Source organism: Tachypleus tridentatus, chromosome 11, assembly GCF_004210375.1.
Source record: "Tachypleus tridentatus isolate NWPU-2018 chromosome 11, ASM421037v1, whole genome shotgun sequence".
NCBI classification, from domain to species: domain Eukaryota; kingdom Metazoa; phylum Arthropoda; class Merostomata; order Xiphosura; family Limulidae; genus Tachypleus; species Tachypleus tridentatus.
The window spans coordinates 25,089,445-25,105,152 of NC_134835.1; the positions used below are offsets into that span (position 1 = coordinate 25,089,445).

At 35.5% G+C, this 15,708-nt stretch overlaps 1 pseudogene across 1 annotated transcript; it reads left to right on the plus strand.

Moving 5' to 3' along the window:
- Positions 1 to 2,971: 2,971 nt before the first annotated feature.
- On the plus strand, positions 2,972 to 14,035 carry LOC143231766 (lysosomal alpha-glucosidase-like; annotated as a pseudogene). The gene is made up of 2 exons (XR_013017171.1): positions 2,972 to 3,813; positions 10,950 to 14,035. The product of XR_013017171.1 is annotated as a lysosomal alpha-glucosidase-like (transcript).
- The last annotated feature ends 1,673 nt before the right edge of the window (positions 14,036 to 15,708 follow it).

Below are 15,708 nucleotides of genomic sequence, written 5' to 3' on the forward strand. Positions count from 1 at the left end.
CACAGTGACATCAGTGACCTCTATTGTTGATACGATGAAATCAATAGTAAGAGAAAAAACTTCGGAAAAAAACATAAAATGCGATGGCTAAAACGAGACAAAAATATAATAAGTTTAAAATATAAGCAATGGAAATATTTAATATTTAATTCTGAATTTCACTCCAATAAAAAATTAAAGGTCATTAATTGAAATTATCAGAATAACCAGAAACAAAATTCTTTAGTACAGGAACAAAATTAAATAGTTTTTAAATTACGTCGCCAGCTATTTTCGTGTCGTATAAAATGTGTGTTTTTCTTAGAGCAAAGCCACATCGGGCTGTCGGCTGAGTCCACCTAGTGTCGTATTAACTAGAAATTCATTTCTTATATTAAAAGGTTGATGACAAAAAACATTAGTGACTTGGAAACCCAATGAAGGACGGCTGTTGGAAACTCTGTTTTTGTGTTTACCAATAAAATTATTTTAATTTGGCGAGTTTTTATCATTAGTATATTTTCAAATTACACCAATTTTGTTTGTAACAAAAGGTTAAATATTACTTATTAGCCATTCTACAGGTACATTAGACGTATATCACAAATACGTTACACTATATACACGTACATCAGTTGGTTATAACCAAAAACAAGACGAAACAAAAAATAAAATTAAAACGCTACACTAATGGAAAGAATCCCAGAGTACAAGCTATAATGTGGGATATAAAATGTACCCTAGGTGTAAGAGGAGACTGAAGAAGCAGGACCCACATTGGGTCCTACTTCCGCAGTCACATCCAAAACCTAAGGAACATTTCATATCCCACATTATAGCATGTACTCTGGGATTCTTTCCATTAGTGTAGCGTTTTAATTTTTATTTTATTTTTCTTTTGCATTATTTCTGGTTACAACAAACTAATATAGTTTAATTAATCAGAGGTTTAGATTTGCTGTTCTGAAAACAGTCCTTCTTTTTGATTTGTTTTAATTTACTTAACTCTGTCGGTATTAAAATTCTTTGAAAACATATATACATCACATGCATTAGAATATGTTATACGCAGGCAGATCTGCAAGTTTGGTTTGGTTTGTTTCTTAATTTCGTGCAAAGCCACAAGAGAGCTATCTGCGCTAGCCGTCATTAATTTAGCAGTGTAAAACAAGAGGGAAGAGAGCTAGTCATCAACACCCGCCGTCAGCTCCTGGGCTACTCTTTTACCAACGAATGGTGGGATTCACCGTCACGTTATAACGCTCCCAAGGCTGAAAGAGCTAATATGTTTGGTGTGATAGGAATTCGAACCCGCGTCCCTCAGATTACGAGTAGCGTCTTAACCAACTGGCCACGCCGGGTCTAAATACATTACCAAAAATAAAAAGTTAAATAACTGAAATTGAAAGAGTGAAATGATTACTACAAATTAACCAACCGTCACTTTATGACGACACTCAACAATTTACGGCACAGCTATATGGTGACGTCTGGTGTTGTTTCCCCGTGGGTCAGTTATAAGTTTACGGACTTAAGTATGCCGAAATCTTAGTTTCGATTCCTCGCGATTGACACACCAGTCAGTCCAATGTATCTTTACTCTAAAACAAATGTTAAATGTAAATACGGTGACCACGATTTGTGCAATTTAGTTCAGTAAAAGGATCAACAGCGTTAGCCACGAAGGGACAAAAGCAGTATCTATATATGGTAGCGCCATCTAATGCTAGAAATAAGAACCTTTAAAATATTTGATTGTGTGTTGAAGAAATTCAGCTGGAACGGGAAAAGTCAAAATAAATTACCATATTAGAAATAAATATACGAAATAGAATAGACTCTTTCTAATACACACAAATACATATATCATATCAAGTCGTAGCCCGCGAAGATGAAAAGATTTAGCTCAGAACAAATCCTCCAAATATAGGAATGACAAATACAACGAGTTAAAACAGTAACAGATAAGTTTGTAGCACGCGATGACACCGACATGTTTGATAAAACCATTCACTACGAGTAAAGTTACTGCTTTTCAGTTGTTGTTCTTTTAGCGTGGGGAAATCGAACTCCGAATCTTAGCATTGCAAGTCTGTAAATCTACTGCTAACACACTCAGAGGGCATACATTTAAGTACCAGCAATCTTAACTAGAAAACTATACAAATATCTTGTTTTGTGACGTCGTACAAAAGTGTGATAAAACACTGTATGTTTTTTAAGTAACATCTAATAATAAATTTCCTGTCGCTAAATGGTGTAGTTATAGTTATAACTGAAAAATAAAAATATACATGTATCTAAAAGTTAACCCATGTTTGTATTTGACCCCCCCCCCCATTTATATCATGTGTATTTGGCAGCTTCGACATAAAAATAATCTTTAAATATGTCCTTATTTGAGGAACAATTTTTTTAAAGTAACATTTTACTGAATTATCTGTGCAAATTGTGACCTGTTTCTTCTTAGGTGGTTATGGCGCTCGACTCGTAATCTGAGGATTGCGGGTTCGAATTCCCGTCTTACGAAACATGCTCGCCCTTCCAGCCGTGGGAGCATTATACTGTGATGGTCAATCCCACTATTCGTTGGTTAAAAATTTGCTCAATAGTTGGCGGTGGGTGGTGGTGACTAGCTGCCTTCCCTCTAGTCTTACACTCCTAAATTAGGGATGGCTAGCGCAGATAGCCCTCGTGTAGCTTTGCGCGAAATTTAAAATAAACAAACAAATAATCTTACTGTTAATAAATGCTAAAGAACAATGGATTGCATGCACTGGGGCGACATTTATCATCTTTATTCTACGTATTTCTACAACAGACTGAGTGTTCCTAGAAAGCCTTTACAACCAAGCAGTTTCTACGAAAGATAACACACATTGTTTTATCAGTTTGTGTAAGAGATGACAAACATAGTTTAAAGTGTCTATTTCTTCTACAGAAAACTCACATTAGGTCATTTGCAACGCGGCACGAATTGAATCTCACATTTGAGCGTTTTTAAGTCGGTAAACTTACCGCTGGTTTAGTTTGTTTCTTGAATTTCGCGCAAAGCTACTAATTTAGCAATATAAGACTGGAGGGAAGGCAGCTAGTCATCACTGCTTCCCGTCAACGTTTGGGAACTTGACCAATGTCTCCCCTCCTCCCACTGAGCAAATGATTAATTAATTGATTTTTACGAATTGTAAAGCAGATATTAATAGTATGAATCTCACTGTACTTGCATTTCTGTCGAACTAATAAAACTTTATAATTTTTTTTCATCTGAACGTAAAGTTCTCCGTAGAATGCAAAACAAAGTGAACAGAGTACGCAACTCTCTGTAGTTGATAACGGAACCGATAAAGCCTGTGTGTTATCAGTTATAGGTAGGACTTACATTATCAAATATGATTATATTGAGAATAAGCTCAGACTTTATACACATAGATAACAACATCGATAACATTTTGACAACAACTAGACTCGTTGTATGACGTGTGGTTTTTAGAAATGGTCTAGGCTTAACACATGAAGCCCAAAAATAATTAGAAAGTCAGCATTGGACTATTAGCACTTAGACTGCCCAACTTTTTTTAGACAAGTTTTCAAGTTTTCTCGAGAACACTAAAGAATAAAAATGTCAACGTCAGATATAGATTGCTTGGAAGATTCATCAAAGATTCAGAAACCGACGGTTTTACAGAAAGTCTGCCTAGATATAAAAACAAGGGTGATTCTAGTATTAGCCTCCTGTCTCCTAATCGGGATAGTTTTGCCCCTAGCATTGTTCTATTTTGTGTGGTATGATTCCGAAGGAATGTTAAAGTGCGACTTAGAATACGAGATCAGGTTAGTAAACATGATATATTTATGTGATAATTATTTTGTTTTACGTATTTCGACACATATTACGTCATATCATAAACGTTTGCAAACACGGCTGTCTATTATACTTTCAATGAAATATAACATAAATAAGTGAGTTGTCTTATGTTTCGAAAATTATCATTAGAAATGACCCAGCACACATCTTGTTTGTTTTAGTTTCGCGCAAAGTTACACTGAGGCTACCTACGCTAGCCGTCCATAATTTAGCAATGTAAGACTACTGGGAAAGTAGCTAGTCATCACCACCCATCGCCAACTCTTGGGTTACTCTTTTACCAATGAATAGTGGAATTGACTGTCACATTATAACGCTCTTACGGCAGAAAGGGCGAGCATGTTTGGTGTGATAGTGATTCGAACCCAGGATTCTCAGATAACTAGTCGAGTGCCTTAATCACCTGACCATGCTAGGCCTACATCTTTAGGTTCAACACAAAAGGATTCACTTGGAAAAGGTGTCTACTCAGTAGCACATTCTTTTCTAGAGTCATGACACATCAGGTGGTTTCCTTTTATTTTAATAGCACATTCTTTTCTAGAGTCATGACTCATCAGGTGGTTTCCTTTTATTTTAATAGCACATTCTTTTCTAGAGTCATGACTCATCAGGTGGTTTCCTTTTATTTTAATAGCACATTCTTTTCTAGAGTCATGACTCATCAGGTGGTTTCCTTTTATTTTAATAGCACATTCTTTTCTAGAGCCATGACTCATCAGGTGGTTTCCTTTTATTTTAATAGCACATTCTTTTCTAGAGTCATGACACATCAGGTGGTTTCCTTTTATTTTAATAGCACATTCTTTTCTAGAGTCATGACTCATCAGGTGGTTTCCTTTTATTTTAATAGCACATTCTTTTCTAGAGCCATGACTCATCAGGTGGTTTCCTTTTATTTTAATAGCACATTCTTTTCTAGAGCCATGACTCAGCAGGTGGTTTCCTTTTATTTTAATAGCACATTCTTTTCTAGAGCCATGACTCATCAGGTGGTTTCCTTTTATTTTAATAGCACATTCTTTTCTAGAGCCATGACTCATCAGGTGGTTTCCTTTTATTTTAATAGCACATTCTTTTCTAGAGTCATGACACATCAGGTGGTTTCCTTTTATTTTAATAGCACATTCTTTTCTAGAGCCATGACTCATCAGGTGGTTTCCTTTTATTTTAATATCTGAATCCAAAATAGAAGGACTTGAACACAAAATATTTAAGATGCTTAAACAATTTCCTTCTCCTGTGTCGATTGAATTTTAGCTCTTCATATATCCGTGTATTTACACTTCTTTCTTTTAAAAACATATTCCAGGGGTTATTCACCTCTTGTTATTGTTTGTTTGTTTGAATTTCCTCGTCTTCGGTTACTTTACAGTTTCATCTGTAGCGTCGCGTTTTGCTTTAATCATAATATTTTGTGTCTTCCTACTGTATCCATTTCGATTTCAAGTGAGAACATTTCTACACTTGATTCTTAGTACATTTGAAAGTTTCTTTATATTTTGCTATATTTCACCCCATTATTTGGATAAAAATCGGGATACTCAAAATTCTGCTTAATTTTGCATCTTTTGTACAGCATAGTTTTGCCCTCTTTAAAGGAACATTTCATAAAACATCGCTTGCCAGGTTTATTAAGAATAATTTTAATGATCGTCAGTTCTTTTTAACACTGGAAATGGACACGTGCAATCCTTTCCTTTCAGATTTGCTATCAGTATTAAAGCTACGCGTTAAACTGAGTGAAGACTAATATTTATTACTTAAGGGACCATTGGTTTAAAACACTGCTTTATTAGATCATTAAAAAGTCAATTTCGAGCGTAACAATAATCTATACTAAGACTAATTGGAATTTACTAACACGATTTCTGATCAGTGATGACAAGAAAACCCACTTGTAGAGAAAAATGTTGGCACGGTCTTGTGCAAGTATATTACTAAATCAACCCCAATCTCGTAAAAGGTATATAACCCCATTTCACTCCAATAAAATGTATATAGCATGGAACACGTGTAAGTTTGTTTTGTTTTTTCTTAAGTGACAAAATTTGGATTTTGATATGGCGTATTAATGGTGAATTTTAATGTTCTTAACGATTAAAACACATAACCTAGTTAAGGAATTGTTAAAATTCATGTGCTTGAGTTTATGTATCATTAAAATACTTATTTATTGCACACATTCTGTTTCTGTGCAGCCAGTATTAATACGTCATGCATAAGCGTCGTCCATGGTTGTCCGTCCAGGACATCTCCCATACAATAGCTGAAACGTGACGACTAATAAGAAATTTAAGAATCTTTATTGGCATCTAATTAAAAAAGTATACAGTCTTTAATCCACGAAGTATGTTTCTAAAAGCTGTACAGTTACAATATAATCCTTAGATAGTGACAGAATTAGTTATAGCTGGGATAAAGTGTAGAGAAATGTTGAATGGGTAGTGGAAAATACATTATTACAAATGTACATCATTGTTTAGTGATGGTATTACATTGTAGAAACGTTGTAAATTTGTAGTAAAAAGACACCTTTTACTGTCTATTCAAACCGTCTCCAATCCAGTGGTGTAGCTATACCCCGTAGCCCCCACAACTCCGAAAGGAGCAATGAATTGCTGACAAGGGGAATAAATGCAGAGGATTCATCTTTGGCAGTTAGGCCAATGCGCCAAACTTTGTATCCAGAAAAGTAAATTATTCGTCAAGAAATGTATAGCTGTAACATTTTAAGTTTAGCCACAAAAATTTGTATACACCTAGCGATTTCTTTCTGAAGTTCTGTGTATCAAAAATTATTTACCGTGTTTATTTTCTGGTCAATTTTTGTACAGAAATGTTCTCAATAGCCAGAAATATAGGGAAATTCAAAACACTAGTGTCTTCATATATCGAAGAGCTCGTCACAAAGTTATCTCTGTTGTAGCTGACCCTCAATGATTCATCGATAAAAATCGAATTTCGATACCTGCAGTAGGAAGAATGTGAATTGTCTAATGTTTAGCCTTGTGCTTAACAGCAAAGACACAAAACCTTTACAGAAATTTTGGCCATTTTTATATATTGTAAAAATTCAATTTACTAAAACCTCCAATTCTTTCGAATCTCCATTGGCTTAGTGGAAGTACCTCGCGAAACACAGGGTTTCGATACTTATGGTGGGCACAACACAAACAGCCCTTTGTGCTGCTATGTGCTCTGCAGGGCTACTTTTTTACTAACGAATAGTTAGATTGATCGTCACATCATAACGCTATCATGACTGAAAGGGTGAGCATATTTGGTGTTACGGGGATTCGAGCCCGTGACTCTTAAATGAAAGAGATGTAAACAATATATAACTGAGTTATTTTATACTGCACATTAATATGTTATCAGCTAATGTATAAGTGACTAAATGATCTTCTAATCAACATGTTCTTGTCATCCATTGTACTCTGATATTAGTTTATCTATTAGACATAGACTTTTAAGTTTTAACTACGTTTTCTTGTAGCACTAGGTAATCCTAGAAACCCACTTAAAGTAAAAATGTATTGTAAAAACGACTGGTATGGGTATTAAAACTTTAATTAAAATAGAGTACAGAACAACGACCTTCCTAGGTCACCTTCAGGTTAACAAAATGGGAGAAAATGGAAACGTTACATCACCGTATTAGCCTTGTCAACTATAAAGAAAACCTTTTATATCTGAGTCTGGAGTGGTTTTACCACTTTGATTAAGTTACTTGCTATTGTATATTTTCTGTTGTGCTCTCTAACCATTGTCATGAAGTCTCTTACCAATATCCAACCCTTCATCTTCTCAGCAGTAAGTCAAAAGGTTTATAACGTTAAAATCGTAGTTTGTGTACCTGCGTTAAGCACACCAACAATAGCGGTGCAGCATTGTGCTTAAAAGTAGCGATTAAACTGAAACTCGCTGTTATGTCTCTGTTAAAAGGTTTAAGGTTAGAACATTCGACTCTCGTCACAGAACATGTTTAAATATAAGTTCTTGTGAGGGTCAAACACTCGCTGTTGTTTCTCTCTTGAAAGGTTTAAGGTTAGAACGTATGACTCTTGTCACAGAACATGTTTAAATATAAGTTATTGTGAGGGTCAAAAACTCGCTGTTGTTTCTCTCTTGAAAGGTTTAAGGTTAGAACGTATGACTCTCGTCACAGAACATGTTTAAATATAAGTTATTGTGAGGGTCAAAAACTCGCTGTTGTTTCTCTCTTGAAAGGTTTAAGGTTAGAACGTATGACTCTCGTCACAGAACATGTTTAAATATAAGTTATTGTGAAGGTCCAAAAACTCGCTGTTGTTTCTCGCTTGAAAGGTTTCAGGTTAGAACGTTCGACTCTCGTCACAGAACATGTTTAAATATAAGTTATTGTGAAGGTAAAAAACTCGCTGTTATTCCTCTCTTGAAAGGTTTCAGGTTATAACGTATGACTCTCGTCACAGAACATGTTTAAATATAAGTTATTGTGAGGGTCAAACACTCGTTGTTATTTCTGTATTAAAAGGTTTAAGGTTAGAACATATGACTCTCGTCACAGAACATGTTTAAATATAAGTTATTGTGAAGGTCCAAAAACTCGCTGTTGTTTCTCGCTTGAAAGGTTTCAGGTTAGAACGTTCGACTCTCGTCACAGAACATGTTTAAATATAAGTTATTGTGAGGGTCAAACACTCGTTGTTGTTTCTCTCTTGCAAGGTTTAAGGTTAGAACGTATGACTCTCGTCACAGAACATGTTTAAATATAAGTTATTGTGAGGGTCAAACACTCGTTGTTATTTCTGTATTAAAAGGTTTCAGGTTAGAACGTATGACTCTCGTCACAGAACATGTTTAAATATAAGTTATTGTGAGGGTCAAACACTCGTTGTTATTTCTGTATTAAAAGGTTTCAGGTTAGAACGTATGACTCTCGTCACAGAACATGTTTAAATATAAGTTATTGTGAGGGTCAAACACTCGTTGTTATTTCTGTATTAAAAGGTTTCAGGTTAGAACGTATGACTCTCGTCACAGAACATGTTTAAATATAAGTTATTGTGAGGGTCAAACACTCGTTGTTATTTCTGTATTAAAAGGTTTCAGGTTAGAACGTATGACTCTCGTCACAGAACATGTTTAAATATAAGTTATTGTGAGGGTCAAACACTCGTTGTTATTTCTGTATTAAAAGGTTTCAGGTTAGAACGTATGACTCTCGTCACAGAACATGCTCGTTCTATTAGCTGTGAGGAAGTTTTAAAGTTGCTGTAATTCTCATTATCTGACAGTAAAATATATCCGAAGTGTTGGAAATGAGTGATACTGACAAGCAGTCTCCCTTCTTTAGTCTATCATTTCAAAATTATGGACAACCAGTGGAAATAGGTATCGAGTGCCTCTCTCTACAAGACGTTCAAAAAAGAAAAACATTTATTAAAAAATAAGTTATTATGGAAACTCTACAGTACTGATGTACACTGACAAATCGACTTTTGACGTGGTTATAATCAAGTTACTAACTGGATTGAAGGCATGTCTGTGTTTTGTTTTCAAATTTAATGTTTTCTTATGTATTAATCAGAAATTCCTCTTAAAGTATTGAAACAAGAAAACCATAAGGATTGTTTAAATGTGACTAATAATTAGGTTTCTGTCAAATCGATTTATTTTCAAAGTTCTTTGAACCATATGAATAATTACGTTTATATAATATTTCGTTCCTCAAATCAACTGTAAATGTGTTCTTAAACTGGAAACCATATCGTGTTCGTTGATCTATGTATTTATTTTTCTGTTTATGATAATAAGTTATTGATGAATTTAGTACATAATACATTCGTTTATTAGTCCTAAAACATCAGCTTCGAATCAAAAAGATCATAAGCTATTGTTATCAGGTCAAAATTTAAAAGAGAGCGTACGTTGTGATAAATAAAACTATATTGAATTGAAAAGAGAGAGGATCTTTTTATTATTATTATTTTAATGTCTAATACGTTCTTATGAAATTCGTTCATTAACACAGAACATATGTGACTTGAAATCAACTTACGTACACGTGACGTGTCGTTTTTCAAGACAGAAATTGTTCCAGAATGTTACATACTATTAGCTGTAAACGTAGACAGCTTTTGCTGCTGACCGATATGTTAAATAGATTCTTATCTGTTATATAAGATACCACACTTTGGTCACCTCAGCTGAGGTGTAACTTGTTGTAGGTCTACTTCTGAATGTTCCTGATACCCCAGGTTGATTCATATTTCAACATTTACCAATTTCTTTAAATGCTAGGTACATTCCCATCCGGAAAAATATTAATTCCTTGATCTCAGCACATTTTTATGATCTGAGAGTAGGAAAACGTTTCGTCGGAAAGAAGTGTTACATACCTTTTCCAGATACCACATACCACACGAGTTCCCCGTGTGAATCAGCTATAAGTTTACGAACTTACAACGCTAATTCCTTGCGGGGACTAAAGTCGATTGTGTAGCGTTGCATTGAGAAAACAACAATGACCAAAATCGAACAGGTTTTGGTGATATGTAAATACTAACAAGATGTCTTTTCGTAACAACTTTACCTGGGGTTATCCAATGGGTTGATGATTTTCATATTCAAGATTGTTTTAGTATAATGTACACCACCCTCTGTCTATATATATATATATACAAGTAGCAAGCCCAGAATGTACACAACCCTCTGTCTATATATATATATACAAGTAGCAAGCCCAGAATGTACACAACCCTCTGTCTATATATATATATATACAAGTAGCAAGCCCAGAATGCTTTTAAATCTCTCATTATAAGTCTTAAAAAGTGAAAATATTTTTCCACGTGTCAAATCGAAGGTATTGGGATTAATTGTAATTTGCTAAAGTCCTGAAATATTACACTCAAGGACCACTAGAAGCTTTGAAAATTAATAAAATATTTGAACATTACACTACAGGCTACTTAAAATTCTGACAATAAATTAAGATATTTTAGAATGAGAATAATGATACCAATAAGAATTGGTTTGTGTATTAATAATGTAAGTATTCTAAGTAATGTTTATTAAGGTACCACAACCCAATTTGTTATCGTATATCCAACAGATTCAATTGCTTTCCTGGACTCTCTAACGAAGAACTCAATGAGACACAATGCAGAGAAGCAGAGTGTTGCTGGGACAATCATAACCCGAATGTATCAGCCTGTTATCACAGGTATCCGTCTTCCTATGACTATTTCATTGAAGCTTACATTAATGAAAGCACACGAACAAAAGAACTGCTTCTGGTCACATACAGAAATGCAACGGCTGCCAATATTACAATTATTAGAGAAGTCGGAATGAAAGTAGTCGCTCTCAGTGCAACTCATCTCCGCTTATGGTTTTACGACTTTAAAAAGAGCCATCACGAAGCCATTTTCTCACTGAATTATAATAAAGTGGAAGAAAGTGAAAATGTTACATGGGACAATACAGAATATTCAGTGGAAGTTCCGGAGAAAGGGAACTTTTATGTCAAAGTAAAACGAAAAGGAGAAAGTAGAAATATTTTCAATAATGCTGTCGGAACTTTCGTATTTTGTGACCAGTATATAGAAATTTCTACTATCCTTGGTTCTTTTAATGTTTTTGGGCTTGGGCAACAACTATCTTCGACACTTAAACTTCAGTTGGACAAGAAACGAAGTAAGTTCCTATTTAGTCGAGAAGCGCAAAACGCAGCAGGTGTTCATCCATTTTATCTCTGTCTGGAAGAAACAGGCAAAGCACACGGTGTTCTGTTGGTCAACAGTAACCCAATGGAGATTATCACATCAAACCTCCCGTCCCTCACGTATCGAGTTTTAGGTGGAGATTTAAACTTTCACATTTTCTTGGGTTCGTCGCCAGAAGACATTGTGAAACAGGTTTCAAGTTTCGTTGGAAAACCTGCTATGCCACCTTACTGGGCTTTGGGGTACCACGTGTGCAGAACAACTTCTAACCTTACCTTGGCAAATAATTCCATAAGCGAGATGTACAACCAGAATATTCCCCAGGAATCTGACTGTGTGAGCGCTTTATATACATCTAGTTTCTGTGACAGCAGTACTCAAGATACGACCAAGACGGAATTTTGTGATCTAATTGAAATACTACAGAAAAATAAACGAAACCTTCTTGTTGTTCAACATCCACAAATTCGCAGTTCGATATCTCCCATTCCAAATGAGTGTAAAAACAAACTACTTGAAATAGACAACAAGATTTACAAAGGATCCAGCGGTGATGTTTTATATCCAGATGTATTAAATCCAAACGTTGGCGAATGTTTAAACTGCCAAACATGTGGAAAGACCACAGATTTTGGAATGCTTCTTAACATGAACACACCTTTTGAAAACCATTCTTCTGAAAATAAATGCTCCAATAATAATTGGAATAATCCGCCATACGTGCCTAATAATCGACAAAACCTTACCGACGAAACTATCTGTATGGATGTTCAACATTTGGACCACACGTTACACTATGATGTGCACAATATCTATGGTTACAGTCATCACAAGGCATTGTATAACGAATTTTGAAGAAGAACTCCAAGCGACCTTTCATCTCAAGCTTCTCAACGTTTACAGGGAGTGGCAGATTTGGTGGTCACTGGGGGACCGTACAAGAAAGTTCGTGGGAAACTCTGAAACACTCTCTCGTTCAAAGTCTAGAGTTCGCGCTGTACAGTATACCATTAAATGGAAATCCAGTTTGTGGGTTCACCGGGCATCTGGATGAAAAACTCTGCTCCAGATGGATGCAGATGGCAGCTTTTCAACCTCTGATGCTGACATTTCGAGGAGAAGACAAAGAACTCGCAGATCCGGTAACTCTCAGTGAATATACTACAAATATTGCTAACATTACAATAAGACTTCGGTATTCCTATTACCTTATCTATACACTCTCTTTTATTTTGCTTATCGTGACGGCTCCACCGTAGTTCGCCCTTTATGGTTTCAATTTCCAAAGGATCCCAAAGCTGTAGACATTGACGAACAGTTCCTCTGGGGTTCAGGTCTAATGATATCACCCATAGTTAAAAAAGACATACAGAACGTTAGGCTGTATTTCCCGAAAGCTTGCTGGTATGATTTTTACGATGGGAAGACTGTCAGCCGTGGTTTCTCTGCGTCAACACTAGACGTTTTAGCCTTGGAAAACAAAATCAACATACACGTTCTCGGGGGAAGTATTATACCTTCCCAAACTGCCAAAGTGACAATCAGTGACACGAGAAATACTAATCTCACCCTGACTGTGGCAATGGATTGTACTTTAGAGTTTGCAAAAGACAAACCAGTTCTTGCTTACGGTTCCCTCTTTATTGATGATGGAGAGTCGAGGATTAAAGACGACGGATGCCATGCTGTAATTGAAATGAAAGTAAACAGTTCAACACTTCACTTAAATGTTTCTTATTCTGGCTCGAATTTAGATATAAAATGTATTAATGGTGTTTCGACATATGTAGAAACAGTGAGAATATTTGGTGTTCGTTTTAGGCCATCAGAATGCCACGTGGATAATGAGAAACATCCTACTTTCAAATACGACGATAGATTAGGATATTTAGAAATAAAGAATCTGATGGTTAACATTCTAGAAAACCACACAATCACTTGGAAATAGATATTGTTTTGGTGTTAAACTATAATTTACCATTACAAATATGACTTGTATATACTTTTTTACTGGTAAGTTGACGATTGAAGGTATACTCGTGGTTGTACAACTATAAATTATAATAGTTTCTTGGATCTAAATACCAGCTTTTCTTAACAAGATATATTAAGTTCCTGTTATAATAGCTGTCTTTCGCTTGAAATTTTGATTCCTAAACCGAAAAGTTCGATCGTCTTATATCCAAAATGGGTCAAGCGTGGCCTAGTAGTTAACTTGCTGAACCCTATGGTTCATGGTTTGCATTCCTTTGCCACAAAATCCCTCTCGGCATCTCAGAGCCATGAATACATTTTAAGATTGGCGGTCAAATTCTGTTACTCAATAGGTGTTGACGACCAACAGTCTAGTTCATCAGTTTAGATTAGAATAGGCTATCACATTTTTAGCCTCATATGTCCTCATATTTGCCACTAGAAATCTTATGGTAGACATGAAAATGTAATGAAATAAATACATATTTCACTATTTGAATGGCTTGTTGTTGTTTTTTTCTAATTTGCCATCCATTTCATAAATTAAGATATAATTGTATCGTAGATTAATAGTCGGAAAGACCCCAAAATTTTCCATATACTTTTACTACATTAACTTCAGCTTGTTATTTAAACATTAAGATTACTGTTACGTTAGACAGTTTATTATATTCCTATACTAATAAAATATTCACTTGTAAGGAATTTGAAATGTGATTTGATGTTATTAAATCAAAACGCAAAACCAATTAACGCTATTCTTGGAAGCGTTTAGATCACTAAATTATAACACGTGTGACGACACAACGCAGAAACACCATGAAATTTAAATACAATAATTAAGAAACGAAACATTAACACACCACAGTTTACGTCAGCAGGAAACCATAAACGTCATTTTGTGGTTTTCAAGTATTACACAATAAGCCTAGATTTGTCTTTTTTCTATATCTAATTATTGTTCTCTAGTTTTCTTAAAAGCTTTAACTTAACCTATATTTAAGTTACAAAATATTTCTGTACGAAAAGTTGAAACATTAATGTTCTACACCAGGGGTGGGCAACTTATTTTTCACAGTGGCCACTTTGTTTGTTTTTTTGTTTTTTTTGGAATTTCGCACAAAGCTACTCGAGGGCTATCTGTGCTAGCCGTCCCTAATTTTGCAGTGTAAGACTAGAGGGAAGGCAGCTAGTCATCACCACTCACCGCCAACTCTTGGGCTACTCTTTTACCAACGAATAGTGGGATTGACCGTAACATTATAGGCCCCCACGACTGGGAGGGCGAGCATGTTTAGCGCGACGCGGGCGCGAACCCGCGCCTCTCGGATTACGAGTCGCACGCCTTACGCGCTTGGCCATGCCAAGCCCGCACAGTGGCCACAACTGTGGCTAATGAAAACAACGTTGGCCACACTATTAAAAAAAAATTGAAAGATGTTAGTTTTAACAAAATGTGAAAATTGGCAGGGAGTTTCATCAACAACTTTTTTTGAAATTTGGCTTAATATCTATGCTCAATGAGCATCTTATCTCTGCCTCTAAATTTATGTCAGTAAGCCTAGATCTGTATCTAGACTTGAGAAAACCTAGCGTAGAAGATGTTGACTCACACACACATCTGGATCTAAACATGGAATAAAATTTGAAATTGCTATCTTTAAATTTGGAAGACTCTCATTTATCAGAATAGTGAGCCACATCTCTCGGAGATGTTTATCTTTTATGTGTTCGACACTTGACAGGGTAAGCATTTCGTCTTCAAATCCACAATTATCCAAAGACAAAAAAAGGTGTAATTTCCTTACTGAAATTTCCCAAGTGAATTTGAAATGGATCATGCAAAAATTCAAATATCAAGTTCAAATGTTTTTAAATTCGGAGAAACGTGATTCTAATTTTTGAGGTATGGCATGGCCAGGTGGGTTAAAGCGTTCAACTCGTGATCTGAAGGTCGCGGGCTCGAATCACAGTTATACCAAACATGCTCGCCCTTCCATCCGTGAGGCGTTATAATGTTACGGTCAATCCCACTATTTGTTGGTAAAAGAGTAGCCCAAGAGTTGGTGATGACTAGCTGCCTTCCCTCTAGTCTTACATTGCTAAATTAGGGATGGCTAGCGCAGATAGCCCTCGAGTAGCTTTGCGCAAAATTTAAAAAAAAACAAAAAA